This window comes from Notechis scutatus, chromosome 4, assembly GCF_049901735.1.
Source record: "Notechis scutatus isolate UNSWTSFEM ecotype Mainland chromosome 4, rNotScu1.2, whole genome shotgun sequence".
NCBI classification, from domain to species: Eukaryota; Metazoa; Chordata; class Lepidosauria; order Squamata; family Elapidae; genus Notechis; species Notechis scutatus.
The window spans coordinates 110,816,109-110,837,762 of NC_142012.1; the positions used below are offsets into that span (position 1 = coordinate 110,816,109).

Genomic DNA, 21,654 nt, shown 5'->3' on the forward strand with positions numbered 1-21,654 from the left:
TCATACCAAGTTTTCCAAGTATTGAAGTCTGTAACCAGTGCACAATGTACAAATATATATAAGTTCAATATAGCAGTAAGATTATTCAAGAGTTGGGAGAATGGCCATTGAAATAGTATTAATATGTCTGAAACAGACTCATATTTGAAACACAAATTCAGTCATAATTAAATTTAACATGGAAACCATGATTGGACTATGATTCCAAATTCCACAGACTTGTTTTCCTTGTCTGCTATTACCTTGAGTAAATTAATAATTTCTATGGCAACTATGTGTGTACTTGTATAATTGAAACAGGACAGAAGCAGGACACTCTGCAACCTTTCACCTTTCCACTTAATTCAAATAGAATTTTGGAAAATACAAAATTGGGGGGCGGGGGGGGGGGGGGAACAGAGAGATTAAGTAAACAAAAAAGCAGGTATCTGCCAGCCATCGATGCTATATTAAGGACCTACTAGACAGTCAAAGCATATCATTGTTTCTGAGTTCTTTGGTCTTCTTGAAGTTATTGGTGAGCAAGAATCAAATATAGAATTAACACTGCCATACTAACATGTGCATATTGATAATACTGCTGCCATTCCTCCTACTTTAAATTTCACTATTAAATATTTAAATATTTAATCCAGAGAGTCTGAATCTGATAGAAAGGAAATCGATGGCACACTACTATAGCTCCTAAGCAATAAAAGTGAGCAACAAAATTGTTCACAGATCAGACAGAAGCCCTAACGTGATATTATTATTAGCTTTAAAGAGTTAAATCTAGTCCAAAGATAAATTTTAGGGAATCAGGTCAATTATCTCATCAAAAGATAATTGTGAATCTAGCCAATTATGGTTCATTCAGCAAACCATAATTAAAGAAGCTATGGCTAAATGCAACATATGAACCAGATCATACACATAAACATATATAGGTCTCTTATGTGCTAAATGATTACTTCATCTTTTATTCCAACCAGATCCAAAATTTCAGCATCTAATTCATTCCCATGTGATATATGAATATGTATGAAGTTGATGATTAAAGTTGATCTCTTAATGTATATTTTACATCATTCACTATGTTGCCATGCTTTAGAATGTTAACAAGAAACTTCCCCACCTTTGCCTGAGGCTGAAATTCAGGGCTTACTGCATTACAGTATAATTTTGTTTATTGAGAACATATTTGACTAACTAGCATTGATCTCACTCCCAAGTAAAGCATGGATAAGTTTTCAGCCTGGAAGATATTTGTTTCATTTTAGTTTCGTATAAAGATTTATACATGTGACAGTGTCAAATCTAATTATGTGTGAGAACAGAATATATTGGATGGGGAGAGGTTTGTATTTTCTCTCATCCATTTTATTATTTTTTGGAATTTTCTCTTTCCATATATCTGCAGCAGCTCCTTCAACTAAGTGTTTCTTGGTTGAAAGTACAGTTGGTGCTTGTTACTTCTTCAGTCAGGTATTTTAGTGATCTACATCTTCTAGCAGTATCCTATGTAGGTATTGTTGTTTTTCCTTCTGTTCAGTCGGGTCTGATTCTCAGAGATTGTCTTGAAAAGTCTTTGTCAATTTCTTGATAAGGTTTTTTAGAATTTTTTGCCATTACCCCTTTCTTTGACTAAGAGAAAATAGAGTGAAATTGGCCCAGGAACACCCAGCTGGCTTTATGCCTAAAGCAGGACTAGAACTCACGGTCTTCTAGCTTCTGGTCTGTTGGCTTAACCATTGCATGAAACTGGCTGGCAGTGTACAGTATATGTTACTGCATTATAATGGACAAGCATATACTATCTCTGGGCTTCAAATATGGTAACAAATAGAGATTGTTGTATTACCTTGTTGCCATTTAACAATTGTTCAGATTTTGGTAATCTGGGAGTGGTAAGTATACAACTTATACATCATTAAATTTCTCTTTTAGCTAAATAGTTGGGCATTGTCACAATTTAGATTGTTCATGATGGGTGAACAATTTTGCTTTCATGTAAAGAAAAAAACCGGTCTGCTTTCATAGTGTCTAATTTGAGACTGAACCAGTTTTCGTATTCAGTTATATAATGAAAGATGAGGGAGAAAGATTTGTACTTGGTTTAATAACTCATGCTTTCAGCCTATTTTTCCTTTTAAATTTATAGAACTTAAATTTGTTAAACTTCTGTGGTTAAACTGTTTGAAATATATTTCTGAACTAGTAATATGCCAAGTTTAGGAAATCACAGTTCATATAATAATCCTTTATACCCTAAATATTAGGGTATAATATACAGCTTCATTTCAGGGTTTTAATCTGAAGGCAATTAGGTATCAACTTCATAAATTAGATCACCAATTTAAATTAAATTATCAATGTGAATGCTCTTAATTTAATTGATGTGTAAAATCAAATCAATCTGACTCAAATTGACTCAAATTATCAAATTGTATGGAATTAAATTCAGTTTAAATTGAAATAAACTGCACATATCTGCTTAAATTACATTCCAGCTCACTTTAGTTCTTTGTGTAAATTGAAGTATATTTGTGTTTTTATATCTGATTAAGGTCTTTACCTCTTAAAATAGAAAAACAGCTAATACCAGATCAATTTGAAAAACTTTGTACGTGCATATAGTATAATCTGGTTAAAATGAGACTGTCATTTGATAAATAAACTGTAAAAGGCTGAGTTAATACATTTCTATAATGTAGAGATCATGTTTTACCTCCTATACTTCTCGGTTAAGAAAAGGCAGCTATATCCAAAACAAACATTATTATGGCTGAATCCAGTTAAATCTATGCTGGTATCAGACACACAGTGAAATATTTATTTCTGAATAAACATTTAGGATCTATAATCAAAATAGAAGTAGAAATAGCTACCATTCATTTATGACAATATTTTCTCTGTTCAGTTCCTTGCAGTCCATCTTGTAATGTAAAGTCCTTTTTCCACTCATATTCTAACATACTCGAATGAGAATATTGCTATTCTTTTAATTTACATATACAGCGATCAATTTTAGAATCCCATGCTATGTTTTAGATAGGACACTTTTAAAACATGCTGGTTTTATGTAATGTAAATTACATAAATACATACATATTTACAGATACATATATAAATCTGATCTAATTAAATCATTAGAAAAATTGAACTCATAAGAAATTTTAGCATACCTACATTGGGGTGGGGGGAGATATAATCTGGATCCTTTCTGGAATTCAAGCACTTCACTCTTTCCCAATTATAATGCTTCAGCCAGCTCTATCTGTTTTCGTTTAGTGCTCTGAATCACATGCATTTACCCTTCATTTAAATGACCCACCTTCAATTAAGCATAACCTGTTGAGCAAAGATGCTGACTCCACCCCAGGTATAGAGTCATTCAGTTAACACACTCAATAACTGCTAAATAAAAATAAAAGTGAAAAATATCATTCATATGTTGGAGTTACAGAAAATGAGCCAGGATGTTTGGTTATTTTCCTATATTTTCCTAAGAAATACCACTGAAACCTATGAGCTTTATGGCGAATTTCTTTTAACTACACTGAGATGGTCAAAGGAAGACTCTTCTATGGCCATAAACACTATATATCTAAGAACTGGGAGCTGTTTCATGAGAAAAGAAGCTTTATTTTACACAAGCCATTATATCTCTTGTTCATTCTACCACAGATAAAAATGAAAGACCAGCTAAAATTTACTTCTCATGCTGCTACATTCAGAGAATTTACACCTGTGTCTTCTGGATTACAGTTTGGTACTCATGAGATAAATTCATGCAGATCCAGTAGGCATATGCTTGAAGAACAAGTACAAAAAGAGAAAGAGTTTCAAGAAATCAATCTAACCAGGTCATGTTTCAGCTGTAGGCATTTGTAATGAGTAAATAATAATTTAAAATCTACTTGGATGACTAGGTCATGCATGGATTTGTTTTTCTTTTAATGAATTCAGCAATTCCTTCAAAAATGATTATTTTTTGTTTTGCTTGCTTTTGTCAAGCCTTATTTTTTCTGCTGGAAATGACTTCCTGGTGAGTCACAATGGAAAGATAGAATATAAAAGCCAGAAACTCACTGAAATGTGCTGATGCAAAAAGCATGGCACCTGCTTTACTTGGTGACTTAATAGCTATTAATAACATTTAACATCAGCACAAATGAATAAATGGATTCTAGACAAATCTTGATTGTAGAAACAGCCAGAGCTTTGGAAAGACTGGGAAGGGAACCCACATGTCATGGGTATGCATTTATAATCCCTCGGATTACAGAACCAAAAGTAAACTGCCTATTGACTGAATTTTGGCAGTGTAATTTTTCAGCTAAAATGAAAAAAAATATGATAGGAAGAAGAAAAAGAGGTTAAAATACTGCCATTCTTATCTTAAAGAATATTACCAAATCCCTCTGCTGTCTATTCAAAAGAAAGAGGCGATCCAGTGAAACCACCTTCTCTTAGCAATCAAAAGATTTAGCTGCCACTCCCCCATGTTTTACACAAATAAATTACTATTCTTCAGTGACATGTTTTCTACCTCACTGAAAAGCAAAATGTGTACGGTTTGTTTATACTTAATTTAACAATGAGTCTAGTAGCCAATATATATATATATATATATATTTTTTTTTTTTTTTTTTTTTTTTTTTTTTTTTTTTTTTTTTTTTTTATATATATATATATTTATATTTTTTTTTTTTTTTTATTTATATATATATATATATTATATATATATATATAGTAATGTATATATAAAACTGTACCAGACATCAACTGTGCCTGAAAAAAACCTAACGCAACTTGTTTGATTGATCTGGGGAGTGATATTTTATTTGAAAAGAAAATCCACTAGCAAATCGCATGATTTTTGCATGCTCAGGCATGTTCTTTCCTTGTCACAGTCTCTGAAGATGCTCCCTAGTGTTGCCTGACATGAACCAATTAAACAGATCAAGCTTTTCATTTTGACTTCTTCCTGAAAGAATGTTCCAAACGTTACCAATCAAAAAGCTTTATCTTACCCTTCTTAAGACTTTTTCCTCTGGAAAATGCATGTAGGCAAATTATTATACTTATCTGTGAAAAATATTAAAATTAAGAATGCAAATAAAATGAACATTCACTTATTCATTTGTTTGAGCAATAACTGAAAGAACAATGATCTACAACTGATAGCTTAGAAACATAAGGTAGAACATGTGACCTATGCTGCTTTGCCCAGTGATAAAAAGGAGTAAATATCTAGAAACACAGAAGAAATAATCAGGGCTGCCCTCCCAGATCACCTATGTGATTCAGATGTCACAAATTGCTTATTACTAGGGCTGACCCTGGATACACTTTAATGCCTTCTTCAATTTTATGAGAACTGCTTATCCATTACTGATTCCCACAGGACTGAGAATTACTTCTAAGGAGACTAGGTTGCATAGACCTACTCAGAATGTTTAGGAAAACAAGGTGATAGATTTCTGGTTGGCATTACTTCAAACGTCATTCAGATCACAAGTTTTAAAATCCTTATGTAAAAAACTAGTATTCCTTATTCCTTGCAGACCACATAATTTTTCTTTTTTCCTATAATAATTTGTTTTTAATTGCTTTGTTTTTCTTCTTATGACAAGAGTGGGAATTGCCAATGTCATGAGCTTATGGTTTTCCAGAAAAAGTTGGAGTTGTCTGCTGTTTCAGTTAAATAGTGAACAACATCAGGATATCTCTATCCTTGCTCCAGAACAAAACTTAAAGTACATTATTCACTTATTACAGTAATTATAGCTTTCTTTCATACTACAGGTCTCACCAGTTTACATCTCATCCAGAACATTGGGATGTATAATTTTCAACCATTCTAACCACAAATTGACCATTTTGGCTAGAGGTGATGGAATCTATAATTTAATAATTTGTTTATTTCACTGATTTGCGGAAGTTAAAGGAAGGCTGTCAAACCAAGATTCCAAAACTCTGCATGGCCACTAGACTGAAGCAAAGATCTCTGATATATATATATGGAATATGAGAATTTTATATGGAATCAATGGACATTGCTTGAAACAACAATTTTTTAAAGCATGTCCATTTAAGTTTGAGAAATAAATTGCCTTTTCCTCATCCAAATGAGAATGCAGAGAAATATTCAAAGGTAGTCTACATTTTACTTCCCTGTAACATAAGTACATTTTTTCATTGTATATTTATCTTTTCAGCAGTCTACAACTTCCTTGACTTCCCAGATGTCAATTATTATATATTCAGAGAAAAGTCATGACAGAATGCTTTCTATTGAGAGGGCTATTTTACCCAGGCAGAAAGAACAGCCAGAAAGGCTAGAGATCAGTGGTGTCAAACTTTGACAACTTTAAGACTTATGGACTTCAACTCCCAAAATTCCCCAGCCAGCATGGCTGGCTAGGGAATTTTGGAAGTTAAATCCCATAGTCTTAAAGTTACCAAGTTGGACATCCTTGCTATAGACAGAAAAATTCCACCATCTCATGCCACCTTATTACAATCAAATAAGTTCAAGACAGCCATCAAAAGAAAGTTGAAAACATCGTAAGAATGAGAAGTAAAAACTGAAGCTTTTTTTCAGAGACAAAATCAGAAGGAATTTAGTTATATCCTTTCCAACTAACCAATTATATGAAAAGCCATAAGCTTTTGTGAGCTTTTGTGCCTGTTCATCAAATCGGCCACTTGGAAAAGATGCTATACAACTCCTTCTGATTTTTATCACCATAGTCTGATACAGCTGTCCTACAGATTCCTGGGAAAGATATGCTCAGGAAATGAGATGACACACTTTGGCACAGTATTGACCGAGGGCCAAATCACATTAGGGCTGTTTTACTATAAGCCACTTTCTGACAAGTATGCAGATGATAATTCCATCCTCCACACCTGATTCATTCAAATGATTTCCTGACTACATGAACCTGTTCCTGGACAGCTTAATCAGAGGTAATTATGATTGCTGGTGGATGGAGCTTTATAATTTACAGACAGGTGCCAAATCATTTTGGTTTCCCACAAAGGTTAGTTTTCCAAGATGCAGTTACCTTGGGAGTGTTGGTAAAGAATCAGAAATCTTTTCGGAAGGAAGAGAAGAAAACAGTAGGCATTTAGTACTTAACAGTTTAGCGAGGTTATTGTGGTGTACCTCCTATAAATAATACTGTGTGTACATCACTTAGAAAGAACAAAAAGTCGTTTAATAAAGCAAGGTGCCTTGTGGTCTGTGATTTGTTGCTTGAACATCATTTGCTAAACAACATTATCACACTTTTTAATTGGATCATGAGGGTGATTTAAAAGAAGAAAAAAAGCTCTAGGGGGCCTTGTGGAATGGAAATGGACAAAGCAAGCTTCTATTGTCCCAGATGGCACAAGCCTTCAGTGCTTCAAACACAAAATCTAATCTGCTACTCTAATGACCAAACCAATCTGGATCGCATTTCCTATAACAGACTGGCTCTAGCTCTACTAATAGCTGATGTTACCATCTTTCAGCCATAAAACCAAGTTACTGAAAGGTCAGGCCATATCTGTTTTCAAAAGCTAAACACATTTAAGGTTGATAGTTATTGACTCCCACATGTGTGATTTTGAATTTTCCACATTTTAGAGGATGTAGGAAATGTAGAAAGGAACCACACAAATTACAGTACTTGAGGGACATTTATTGTAAATCGGGGGTGTCCAACCTTGGCAACTTTAAGACTTGTGGATTCAACTCCCAGAATTCCCCGGACTGGCTGGAGTTGTCTTAAAGTTGCCAAGGTTAGACATTATGTTATAAATCTTACTAGTAAAGGGTTTTTTAGTTATTTGTGGACTTGGAGCAAGACATTGCTGAGCAGGCTTCAGGTTTATGGGATCTATTATGATTTTTATAGCATCCTGGGATCCACAAAATGGACTTAGGTACTGAGTAGCAGCTGTGAGGAAGAAATTTAGTTTTAGATTTAAGGACCAGGCTGCCCCTGAATTCAAGTTTAATTTAAGAATGTATTGCCAGTATTGAATTGAATTCAGCCTGGTCACATAAAAAGATTATCTTCTTAGATCAGAAATATACATATAGAAATATTCTCTATATTCATCACCTGCACTGGAAAATCTATATGGAAGAATTTGCTGTATCATTGATACATCATCATACAGAGAAAAAAAAATGTATTCAGCAATGTCTTCTCAAAACTGTTTCACATACTGTTGCACTAAGTTTATTTTGGGTGTTGTGCTTTGATTTACACTCATTGTGTGATCCTAGAAAATGTGTTTTACTAACCGTCCTTTATGCTTAGTCTAATGAGTAAAAACAACCAACAGTGACTTGTTCAAAGAGTATGGTTAACATAAACTATGGCTAAACATAATGTGTGATCTCAGCCACTGTAATCTGAAAGTCTTGAGCTGAAAGACCTGATTTTAGTTCAGAATGATACTAAAGAAGAGATTTTTGTTGTTATTATTCCTGTCCTCTTTTGCTAAACTTGTCCCAATCTGTTTACTACATTGCCGTCACATGCTCATCTCTGAGCTAAAGTGGCTGGTTTTATTAAAATTATTCTAATGCTAAACCAGAGTAACAATAATATAAACTTTTTGCAAAAAAAAATTCTTCCAACTTTCTGAAATATTGACAATAATTGTGGCATTTCCTGCTTGTGTACAGTACCCGGATTGTCCAGAAAAGCATCTCTTTAGCAATGCCCTTCTCTTCTGCAGAAGAATTGTTCTTAAAAATAGAGAAACTCTACCCTCAGACTTTAATAATTAAATCTGAAGAGGAGCCAAAAATAGGCCAGACTTATTGGCACCAGTCCTAAAATTATCTATGCCGATGAAATCCCTATTTTAAAGTAAGATTCCATGTCTCCAATTTTGCAGAAATGAATGTGATCTATATATAAGGTTAGAACAATGCTTAGGTCTTCGGTGTTAACCTGTTATTAATAAGAATTATTTGGAATAATTTTTCTGTCTAACTTTTTTGAGGAACATTCATACAACATACACACACAAAAATTTCATTTACATCTATACTGCTTCCCTTTTTTTCCTGGCAGAAGCAAGTTGTAAGTCAGAATACTGTACATTGTATACAGCAGCTAAAATTGGCAGTTACATGCAAGTTTGAGAGGATCAAATGCATACATCAAATTTACATTTCAATCCTCTCATGGTTGCTGACATTAAACTTTCTCTACCACCCACCAAGACTTCAGTCATTACATCTATTATGACATAAGTGGTTTTGTGCCATCACAATCTGTATCTCATTCTAAATCATGGGTTGGCAACCTGTGGGTCTCACTGTTCGCCTACACTATGGATGCTGCCCTCACACCAGTGATTTCAAGTTGAGAAATTATCCCAGCAGCGCAGAGGTGGTATTCAGCAGGTTCTGACCAGCTCTGGAGAACCGGTAGTGGAAATTTTGAGTAGTTTGGAGAACCGGCAAATACCACCTCTGACTGGAAATTTTACAGTATCCTTCCCCTGCCATGCCCACCAAGCCAAACCCACAGAACCGTTAGTAAAAAACTTTGAATCCCACAGTTGCAGCGGTGGTACATTCTTCCAGGCAGTTCTTCTACCAGTAACTTGGTAACTGTAAAGTATCTGAGAATTGTTGCAATCGAGAATCCAGCAGGAATAATAGCAGAAAGGGAAACGCCATTTGCATTTCTTGTAATCCTAGTCAACATAGTAATATTTCAGCTGTTTCTCAGCAGAAGCAAACAACTGATACAATCAGTTTGTGATGCCTGGGATCTCCAGTTGGGTCATTGAAAGGGATGAAGAAATAACAAGGCTTCTGACTTTTTTTTTGCTGAGATGATGACTTATTGCTAGAAAGGGGAAAGCATTTTGGAGAACCAGACTCGTGTGTAGAGCATGGTTGTCAAACACGCGGTGTCACATTGCCGTCACATAACGTATTGGGATGTTTTTTTCTTCACGGAGCTGGGGTGGGCATGGCCTATGCATGACATATCTGGGCTGTGGGCAGCCAGTTTGACACCCCTGGTGTAGAGGATTAATGGGTACATAAATAGAGGCAACAATGGATAAATAAATTCCTGTAGGCTGGGTTTCTAAACAACTCCATACTTGACAATGAATTTGGCCCTGAGACCAGTATTTGTCAATCCCTGTTCTGGAGACTTCTAATTGGCATGACATGCCTAGAACTTGATATGTCAGGTTTCTATATATATAGTTTTCTGAAAAGCCTAAAGTAACTTTGGGAAGTTGTGGGCTTTATTTACATTCCCAGAAATGTTACACATTGTTGTGGTCAAAATACTAGCTGTGAGCTGCCATAACTATTTCTTGAATAAGAACTCTGGAAAGCACTTTGAAAAAGTGTTAAAGTTGGCCAGTGTTGAAAATAAAACATTCCATAGTCTTTCTCTTAACAAATAAAATGATTTTTTTTCTTATGTCTGTTTTAGAAAGGTTAGGCAATTGTTGAAGATAGATTCTATAAACTTTCTGTTCAATGGTCAGTTCTGGCTCATTTGGGAGAAACACAGCCTGCACATATTGTACTCCAGATTTGTGAGTAACTGTAATATTCTCACATAGAAAGTAGTTCCATATAGTTATCAGTTTATAATTTGGATATTTAACAGGCAGTTTTCCCTAAAATACATTTTCCCTTCAATAGTTGCTTTGCCCAAGGCATAATTCAAACCATCTGCACTAACTATTTCAGTTCCATTGATATATACCCAGCTTCAAATTTTCACCAATAAGCACTTCAAGCTACAAAAATGATGACATAAGTGGTGATTGTAGTGCACACATGAAACAGTTATCATACAGCAAGTAAGTTTGCCATTCACCTCAAAACACATATTTTCACTGGTCCTATAATTAGCTGTTTTATTCAGTAACAAAAAACAAAAAACAAATTGCAAGATGCGAACTTCTCAGCATGCAACAACTAGTTAAGAGAGAATATGTTTTCAATCAGAAGGGTACATGCTTTCTGGGTTAAAGACCACACATGGCTCTTGAGTGGCAAGCCCACACCCCAAAAAGACAAGAGTGTGGGCAAGACAGAACTAATTTCATTTAGTTGACATTTATATTTAAGTAAAATTACAAGGGGGTATACTTTTGAATCATGAATTTTAAATATATTGTCTTTTTTCCTGCCAGATTAAAAATTATAACTTTTGGAGTTTTCTGAGTTTGCTCTAATTTCAGGGAAACAAATGAATAAATACTTTATCACACGCTACCTGCTCGAACATATGCCAGTGAAATATGGACAATAACCTCACAGTCAATACAAAAGCTACAAGTGGTGCAAAGAACTATGGAAAGATACATGCTCAGCATTACAAGACAAGATAGAAAGACCTGCACATGGGAGAAACGAAAGTATACAATATCATCAAGAGAGTAAAAGAATTGAAATAGAAATGGGCTGGTCACATAACAAGAAGAACTGATGAGAGATAGACCAAGGCCATCATAGAATGGATCCCACTTGATAAAAAGCGTCCATAAAAGAGACCTAAAACAAAATGGATCCATGACATCAGCAAGTATTGTAGGCCCAATTGGCCCCCGTATTTCTTGGAAATATGCGGAAGAGCCCTTCATCCTTCAGTGGATAGACAATGGCTAAAATGATGATGGTGACTTTATCACAGCCTAGCTCTTAAACCAGCCAACAAATGCTAAAGGATTGGGCATTATGTCCATTCTATTGTGGTTTAGAAAAGTTGTGAAGACCAGGCTCTTCATCCAGGTTTTTGGCAAGGAAGAAGGAGACCAAAGTTTTCTCCATTGCATACCATCCAATAATCAAATTTTTAAAAAGCCTTTCCTACCTACTGCATCCATACCTAATTTTACACACCTAGTCAAAATCTGGCTCTAGTATCCTTTGCATCCAATGCCCGCACAAGTCTGTTCTGTTGTTGAAAGATGAATTTATTCACTAGTGGCAATAATATGTGAAAATATGTAGGGTTCCCCGTGGTTTTTATGCAGCAACCTGTTCCAAATAATCGTAGGAATAACTGAGCATATGCAGTTTTCAGCTAGGTTTCCAAATGCCTGAAGAGGGAGGTTAAATCTTGCTGAAAACACAGGACTAATATCTTACCTTCCATTTCATTTGCCCTTGATCAAAACTCAGAATTAGGAAAAACACTTGTCAAGTCCCAACTTGTCCATCCCGAGAAATTTAATTAGTCAAAGAATGTGTTTACTTTAGAACTGCTAAGCAGTGTTCCTGATGCCTAAGATATTTCTTTCAAAGCTATATAACTCAAGTGTGCAGATTCCCAAATGAAATAAAGAGTTTTTCATTACTTCATTCTAAACTATAATCAGTTGTCATGTTTGTATTGCTTTACAACAATACTGTAAGAAGAGAAAGGGGGAAAATATACAAACATGAACAGGGAAATGCAAAGAAAAGAAGAAAAAAAGGGCATCAATGGATTTTTTTGTATTACAACATGTGGAAAGAAACTCAATGGCAAACCTATGGTACTTGCCAAGACTATGCAGTCACCAGCAACATATTAAATAGTACCTTTGTTTGCAGATGTCACTTATCTGGATTATGCAGTAGCATAACTTTAAGCGCCTTATTAATTTGCACATTCAGAATGGTCTCATACAGTATTTAATGCTATTCAAAAATGTGTTCATATTAGCAACATTCTCCTGCATTTTTCACCCTATCAGTTCTTGTTTGTTAATTGTTTGTGGAAACAACCAGGGATGGGAAGAAAGAGAGAGAGGATGCCCAGAGAATTATCGGATAAGAAAGGGCATAGCCTACAGCTGCATAATGGGGCAGAGAAAGAGGCTCATAAAGGAACCTCCTTAACTTCTCAGGCTGTAAAAGAGATGATGGGAGATTTGTACTATCAGATTTGCAAGGTTCTATTAATGTAGCCTTATAATAAAGTATAATTAGCATATCTGATTGCCTTTCCTGTCTGATCTTCCTGGGAAGACTGACATGTTCAGTATGATCTAGATCAGGGGTGTCAAACTCAAGGCCCAGAGGCCAGATCCGGCCTGCGAGGTGCTTTGATTTCACCCACGGGGCTACCTTGGAAACAGTGAAGGATCGGCCCGCAGTTCTTCTGCCAGCGAAAACGGAACTTGGGTGGTTGCAACAACCTCCTGAAACCCTCTGCCAGGGAAAACGGAGCTCGGGAGCCCTCCCGCAGTCTGTTTTTGCTGGTGAGGGTTGCAAGAAGCCATCGCAGCCACCCAAGTTTCATTTTCACTGGCAGTGCCCTTGAGCCATCACAGAGGCCCCAGACATGAGTGAAGTCGACCTGGCCACGCCCACCCTGGCCACACCCACCTGGCCCCCAAGGTTAAACACAACTGATGCAGCCCTCAGTGAAATTGAGTTTCACACCTCTGATCTAGATAATATGTTTTCAAAATTGTTTTAAAAAGGGAAATGATTTTACAGTAAATTATCTCCTCTAAAATAATATATGGGAGGGTTTTTGTTTGTTTGTTTCAGGAGTTTTACAAGTTTCACTCTTTTTCTAGGAATAAGGAAGTCTTGATAAATTTAAATTTGGCACATTGATTTAATGTGCCAACAAAATGGCCATTCCCCACCATCCAGTCTGAACTGAAGAAGCCTCTTGGATGAGAAGGAAAACATCTTAAAAAAAAAACACCAAGAAAATCCAGTTGAAAAATCACCTTTGGGACCACTATGACCTGTATGGCTGAGAATCTACTTAGCCATTACACTATATGCTTGCCAAGGACATTTTGAAAAAATGTCTGTAACCGAATCAGTCTGTTTTATTCCAAAACCTTTAAGACAATTCTGGCATATAAGAATCTATTTTAATTCAGTGCATCTTCTATTGATGTTCTGGAATACTTCTGGGATATTCACAATAGAGATTATTTTCAGTTCTTTGTCTTCCTATCTTTAGTGTGTGTTCTTTTTTGTAAAAGCAGTAATTAAATATGAACTGTAACCCACTTGTAACTTTTCATGCAACTTAAGAAAGAGTTAAAATTTCAGATGCTATTTTAAGTGTTAGTCTACTGAATTCCTGCTCCTAATGTGTAGTGATATAAACAAACATGGAAAATATTCTGCAAAGCATTTTTAGAAAACAACAACAAATGGGGTCAATGCTGATTTCCCCTCCTTTTACATAACTTCGTATGAATTGTAGGATTCCTTCTGTTATTTCTCCTGTTTCCCTTTGCGGTTTCAGAAAACAAAATTCAATTCAATTTCCATGTCTGACATGTTTTGATAATAATGCAGCCATCCAAATGGAAGTACAATATAAAATGCTAAAAAAAAAAACCGACTATCCAATGATATTACCAAGTTCACTGCATAACTCAGCAATATGTATCATAGTTAGGATGGGCTGGAACTGGAAGAGTCAGCCTGACCTATGTCGTAGTGATAGGATGAAATGGGGGGAAAAGAACCATCAGATGTTATCAAGTATGATGAATGTATGTCATGTTAAGCTAAGATTGTCATATATTCAAATTTTTGCAGATATGTCACCCTTTTTAATTCTTATGTTTTTGTTCATTTTTTTTTTTTTTTTGCTTTTCTTTTCTTTTTTCCTGCACCCTAACAATGGTTGCACAAAATGGCAGTCCAGTGACTTGGGGATTCATCTAGCTTCAAAACATAAAATTGTTTCAAAAATTATGAGAAAAGTCTAAGTACTTAAAGGGATCATTTAACACCTGTCAGTTGAATAAACATGAGTTATGAATCTTGCACTTTACTCAAGACAAAAACCAATAACTGTAGAAAGTATACCATAGCCATGAAAGTGTACACATACAGTAATTTCTTAATGGGTTTTTATTATTTCAAGTTTTCAGTTTGAAAGAATAGAGGTTGTTTCCAATTGAGTTTTTTCTTATGTTTGGAGGGGGGGGGGGGGGGTTGTTTTTTTATAATTAAAATTTTTTTTTTTTTTTTTTTTTTTTTTTTTTTAAAAAAAAAAAAAAAAAAAAAAAAAGAAGAAAAAAGGGTTTTTGGGAATATTCTGGACTTCAACTCCCAGAATTTCCCAGCCAGCATGGGTTCCCAAGGTTGGGAAACCCTGGTATAAAATAAGAACTTCTCCATGCAACATGATCCTTGTGACTCATTCCTTGCACTCACACTGGATAAAGATACTTTACTACCATATGACTTAGCAGATGTTGATACAGATTTGTCCCCTTTTGACAGTGTTGTCTTTTTCAAAGTTCACAAAGAGTATATACAAACTCAAGGTTAACCGCACCAAATTTGATTGAAGGAAATATGACTTCAGCAACAGAGTGGTCAATGTCTGGAATACTCTACCTGACTCTGTGGTTTCTTCCCCAAACCCCAAAAACTTTAACCTTAGACTGTCTACTATTGACCTCACCCCTTTCCTAAGAGGTCTGATGGAGGCGTGCATAAGCACACCAACATGCCTACCATCCCTGTCCTATTGTTTCTTTTATTTTTTTTATTTTTCTTATATGTATCCATGTATTCATAACTATGTTCTTACTTATACCTATTATCTTGTAAGCAATTGACAAAAATAAATAAAGAAAAATAAAAATAAATAAATAAAAAGTATAAAGACGCAGGCAAACCACAGCAGGAAAGAATCGTTGCCTTGCTGGAGACTACAGGTAGTCTTTGGCTTATGACCACAATTTAGCCTAATTGCTATGTGAGACATTTGTTAAATAAATTTCCCCATTTTATGACCTTTCTTGCTATAGTTGTTAAGTGAATCACTGCAGTTGTTAAGTTAGTAACAAAGTTGTTAAGTAAATCTGGCTTTCCCACTGATTTTTTGGGGGGGTCAGAAGGCCTCAAAAGGTGACCACATGACCACATGGACATATGGACACAGTAATCATCATAAATATGAATCAGTTGCCAAAATAATTTTGATCACATGACCAGGGGGATGCTGAAACTGTCATAAGTGTGAAAATGGTCATATGTCCTTTTTTTAGTGCCATTGCAACTTTGAACAGTCTCTAATTGAACTGTTGTAGTAATATCTGTACTATTATCTAAATCAGTGTTTTTCAATCTTATTAACTTTAAGATGTGTGGACTTCCCCAGACAGCCAATTGAAGTTGAGAAATACTGAATCTACATTACTATTTACTCTGAGAAACTGAAAGCTAAACTAGATAGGCCTTTGTCTAAATTAGGGCTGCCCTTCTTAGGTAACCATGCTGATTAATGCCTTGGACGAAATTTGTAACAGATATAAAATAATGATAATGTTGAGAAAGACACTTAAGTATGGGTCAATCATTTTCTTCCATGCATGATACAAAGATTTAAAATGTAGTTTGAATGTTCTGTATTGCATTGATTTAATTTTAATAAACTTTAGAGATTATTTCAGTTAATATAGAACACAACAAAATTAACAAGATAATGAAATTTAAGTATTGGCATAAAAAGCCATGGAGACCACAGGAATGTGTCAATATTTTTATTTTTAGAAGCACTCAAGGTAAGAAAAAAGAACCATATATTTCTAGCACATACTTTGATGGATGGAAATCAAAAACACCAGGCATTGGGATTGGAAATGTTTTCCTATATTTTACTGTATTGTGTGACACTGAGAGCCAATAAATAAACTCATGGGAGTTAATAAATAACATGTTTAAGTTTCTCACAAGTTAACAAGAATCATTGGTATAATCCTACCCCCTTAAAACAATTATATTAGCACAACTCATGTTACCACAGCATTCTTATTTGGCTTTATGACACATGAGAACATTACTTCATTTATATATGCTAAAAAAATAAAATGTACTTTCTGCTTTGATGATCACGTGGGCTAGCAAACAAATAGTCTGAGAGTGACTGTAAAATGAAAGTTTCAGTAAGAAATACAAAATATAGAACAAAGGCCTTTTTTTGGTAACACTGCAAACTTGAGTTGACAATATACATCAAGCTTTCTGCTGTCAAGAATTTATAAAAGTGTGCTTTAGGATGTACTTACCTAGTCTTCTTTCCTTAAACTAAAAGAGAGTCTTCCTTAAACTAAACAGAAAGATGTCATTTTCCCAAGTTCTTCATTGCCTTTCACTCCTCTGTGATGGGATCCTTTCCCCCCTGGGTCACATGAAAGAGTTCTATTAATGTGAATTGGCTTAGGTTTGAGAACACAGGACTGGATAATACTAAAGGGTGAGGAATCTGATCTGGGAGCTCTAAGCTGTAATACGTCACTGCTCTACAGGAGCCACATGAGCTGTCAGCTATTTGAATGGGAAAACATTACGAAGAAAAGGCTTTACTACCTTTTTCAGGTTCTGCAGGCTAGCACCAATGTGGTCCAGAGATAGCTCAGGTGCTGGTGTGACCTTTTCTTTCACATAGTCTTAACCAATTTTTTTATTCTGTATATTTCTGCTCTCTCTGTTTATCTCCCTCCCTCTCTCTTTTCTCTCTCTTTCCTGTACACACACACACACACACACACACACACACACACACTTTTATATGAATATAAATACCTATATACTGTATCTCTAAATATATAGAACAACACAGAGGGGGGGGAGGGAGGGAGGGAGAGGTATGGGATAAAGGTATTAATATTTCTATTAATATTTCTATGGAAACTAATCAAGGAGAGAATTAACCGAGAATTGAGACATTTCCTGACAGTTAGAACATTTAATCGGTGGAATGACTTGGAGAAGTTGTGGGTGCTCTGGAGGTTTTTAAGAAGAGATTGAACAACTATTTATCTGAAATGGCATAGGGTTTCAGACAAATGAGCTGGACTAGAAGACCCCCAAGCGTTCCTTCCAACTCTGTTATTCTGTTGTTCTATAAATGTGTGTGTTCATGTATATCTCATTTTGTCTGCTTAAAAACACTGTCATTTCTTCATCAAAACTTAAAAGTTTACATTCATAATATAGGGTAAACACATGATGCAGCAAAGTTATTCTCACCAAAACTCTTTTCTGGAGAATCATTTATGTCAGTTGTGAGAATAAGTGTGGTGCGATGGTTAGATGTTGTAACAGAATTTTGGAAACCCAGGTTCAATTCTACCTTCAGCCACAGAAGTCCACTGGGTGATTTTGGGCCAGTTACTCTCTCTCAGCCTAAATGTAGCATGGTAGCCTAGAGATACAGAACCTTGCTTCATACTCAGGAGTTGATAGTTTTGGTCCTAGGCAGTGACAAATGTTTCTCTATTTGGGTGTAAAGAGAACATATTTGCTGTGAACTCTACATAGGTGTCAGGAAGGGCATCTAGCCAGTAAATACTCAGCTCAATTCAGTTGCTCCATTCCAATATAAGGGATTACAGGGTTGTACAAAGAAAAAGAAAAACGTCTCTCTTAGTCTTATGCTACCTACCTGAGAGGATTGCGGTATGGAGAAATGAAAAGGGATCCAATACAGTATATATCCAATATATCCATGAGCTTACAGATAAAATGTACAGTATAAATCTAATAAATAACTATTCTTTAAAAAATGATGGTACCATGATTGAAACATCCCATTATTTTCTACAGAAAAGTTATTCCTCAAATGCCATTATTTCATTTTTTCTATAAATTGGCCTGATATACAATCTGCATAAAAACTTGATCCAGGCTGAATGATGTCGAGCTTGTTGGCCTTTCTCCCATTGCATCCTTCTGACATCAGAAGGTTTATTGGACCAGAATCAGATTATATGCGAGGGTAGCTGGATAGAGCTGGTCTGTTTTTCTGCAGCCAAGGGGCACAGAAAAGCATACACTGTTGTGAGAGGAACAAAAGGAAAGCAAAAAGAAATCCCTTCCTTCAGCAGGGCTTGTGCCAGAAGCAAGGACTTATTGTATTTAAAAAAATAACAAAAAGACAAGCTTTTGGTCCATCTGGGAAACAATTTCACAATGGAAAATTAGTACTGTTTATTTTATTCTTCATATCTGTGCAGAGTTGAGCTTTTTAAAATTAGAATATAATTGCTAAAAATACACATGACCTTTCAAGCACGCACTTCTCACAATATCATATTCTAGTATAAAACTCAGTGCTTATAGTAGTTGTATTTTTTTTAAAGTCTAGCTTTTCAGGGGAAAAATGTAGTTGTAAAATCATTGTTGCCATAATATACATGGTTCAGTAGTGTAAGTATAGCCCTCTATTGTCTGGTCAAACCAGTTTTTTCTTTCTTTCAAGTTATTGAAACCCTCCTGGTCTGTAAACAGAGAATATTTCTGGATAATGAGAGCAGCTTCTCTTTTGATACTTCAATATTATTAGCTCCTCTCCAGGCCTGACAACTTGAATAAACATAAGCATGGAATGAAAAAGTGACTGTCTGTAGAGTTGAATTTAATGCAGGAAAAACATGATTGCAAAATATTCTTCCAGATACACTGCAATGTAAGGCATTTAATTGCAACCAAAAATAATCCACCTGGAGACTCATTATACACATTTGTAATGGATTAGTTTGCTTCTCTAGCTGGCAATGGAGATTCAGACTCAAGTAATTAAATCTGAAATCTGAAACTAAATGTGAAACTACACAAAAGGATTTATAGGCTACACTCAATCCTAAATGTATCCGCCACAGGTTAACACAGCCTTTGTCAACATTGAGGAGCCCTTGAGGAGCCCCTGAAATAACTTTAGTCCCACTGAATACCTGTGTGTGTGTGTGTGTGTGTACATGTGTGTGTATACAGAAGAGAAAGAAATATATAAAAATCTAAAATAAATATGAAACTTCACAATACAATTCACTTCTAAACTATTTTGCCACATTGCCACAAAAGCAATGGGAAGGCTGACACCTAAGCCATAGCACATAAAAATGTCCATTACTGCAGGTATAGGCAATATATGACATGGAAAGTTGTTTTTTTTAAATTCAGTCACAATTTTTTGTGGAACCTCCAGCAATATCTTATGGTACCAAGAGTTCCATCAAAGCCTAGCTGAGAAAAGCAGGTCTAGCATATTGTATTATGTGTCAACCTACTTGATTAGTCATTGATTTGAGGTATTGTGCAAATTTCCCCCAAATAGAGGATATAAATAAACTGTAGTTGAGTTAATCATGGATAATAAGCCTAGCATTGGGTTTTGCAAGTCCAGCCCATTTGTGTTGTGCAAATCCAGACAATTGTATTTATTCAGAAAATTATTTTGAATTAAACATTGGTTAGTATAAACTGCAAACAAAGCCAAGAATTATAAAATCTTGATGATGGTGCTCATAACCAAATTCAGAGACATTAAAATGGCATCCTACAAATGCCAATATTAGATACTCACATCATGACATCTGTTGTAAGTATATACTGTAAATCATGGGATTGATATGATGACAATCTCACAAGTATTAAAATCCCTCCCCACTCCCACTCCTAGTAGATACTCATAGCTTCTGAAAGCACATTAAATCACTTTCCAGTATGTGAATCATGGAATGGCAACTGGGCAGCCCATTTCTGTTGATGACCTATGTTAAGTCTCAGGTTGTATAGCAGCTGCTTAGCACTGAAGGTGATTCAGAGTCTTACAGTGTACTCTTTAACAAGATTAATGAAATATACGAGACTTGGTTCCAAGAATACCAGGAACTGAATTATTTTTAATTTAGAACCAATATATCCCTGTTATATTAAGTTATATTAAGGTGACAGCCCTTCAAGACAGCATTAAGAAACAGGACCAGCAGGGCTTCCACAAGTGCTCTTTATTGGTTCAGGGTAGAACAATAGAACCTACACAGCTTGTTGAGAGTTTCTCTCTACCAAACAAAATGAAGGTTGGGTTATTTTAAGTTTCTTTCTCATGCTTCTCTCTTAGAACTGTGTAATCTTTTTTCCTTATTAAATTGCTTCCTTTCTTCTTCCCATGTCCATCTCTTTTTTTAATATAGTGTTTTACAACCTTAACGTAATGTCAAGATACGTGGACTACTGAGAAATTTTGGAACAGGTCCACACATCTTGAACTTGCTAACTTGGAGAAACACCGCTTTACACATTATCATCATACTGCTTAGAATATATACTCAGAATTTCTTCTTTCTTTGAGGTATGGCAGAGAAGGTACTTAAAGGAAAATAAGTTTTGCCAAAGGTCTTCTCTTATGGAATTGCTCCCCATAAATATACTAGAAAAATTATTTCATTTTTGAATTAATATTTTAATTTAAAAGGCTTAAACCCTGTTTAAATTGAGATTGAGAGATAATGGATTGTGTGTGATGGTGCTAGGTATTGTTATTTTAACTAAATTTGTGAAATTGCATAAAATCACCTGTGATAAAAATTAGAAAAACAAACAAACAAAAATATAAATAAATAGGAACAAAAACTTAGCCAGTTATACTACAGGTATACATACACAGTATTTTATGTAGCCTGGCTTGCTGGGCAAATGGTTAGATTATGGCTCTATGCATAACAAGGACAGAATAATCATAGCAATGGAAACAAAGCCTGTTGTTCACACCAATACAGAGCAAAAAAAAAATGCTGTGTATCTCTAAGTTATCTGTAGTTTGGTTGTTACTGCCTTCTGAAAATAATATTTTGATAGTGACTTCTACATATTTACTGTACATATACAGTATAGTATCCAACAGTAGACCA

At 35.2% G+C, this 21,654-nt stretch overlaps 1 protein-coding gene across 8 annotated transcripts in view; it reads right to left on the reverse strand.

Moving 5' to 3' along the window:
• The window catches only part of TACC2 (transforming acidic coiled-coil containing protein 2), a 161,059-nt gene extending 143,566 nt beyond the window's left edge, over nt 1–17,493 (reverse strand). For 4 of the 8 annotated variants that reach the window (XM_087964386.1, XM_087964385.1, XM_087964384.1 and 1 more), the window contains exon 1: nt 17,029–17,493. The gene's annotated coding sequence lies outside the window, so the exon portion shown is untranslated. The remainder of the gene's footprint in view (nt 1–17,028) is intronic. The other 4 variants (XM_087964390.1, XM_087964389.1, XM_087964388.1 and 1 more) reach the window with 1 other exon arrangement.
• Between the last annotated feature and the right edge of the window lie 4,161 nt (nt 17,494–21,654).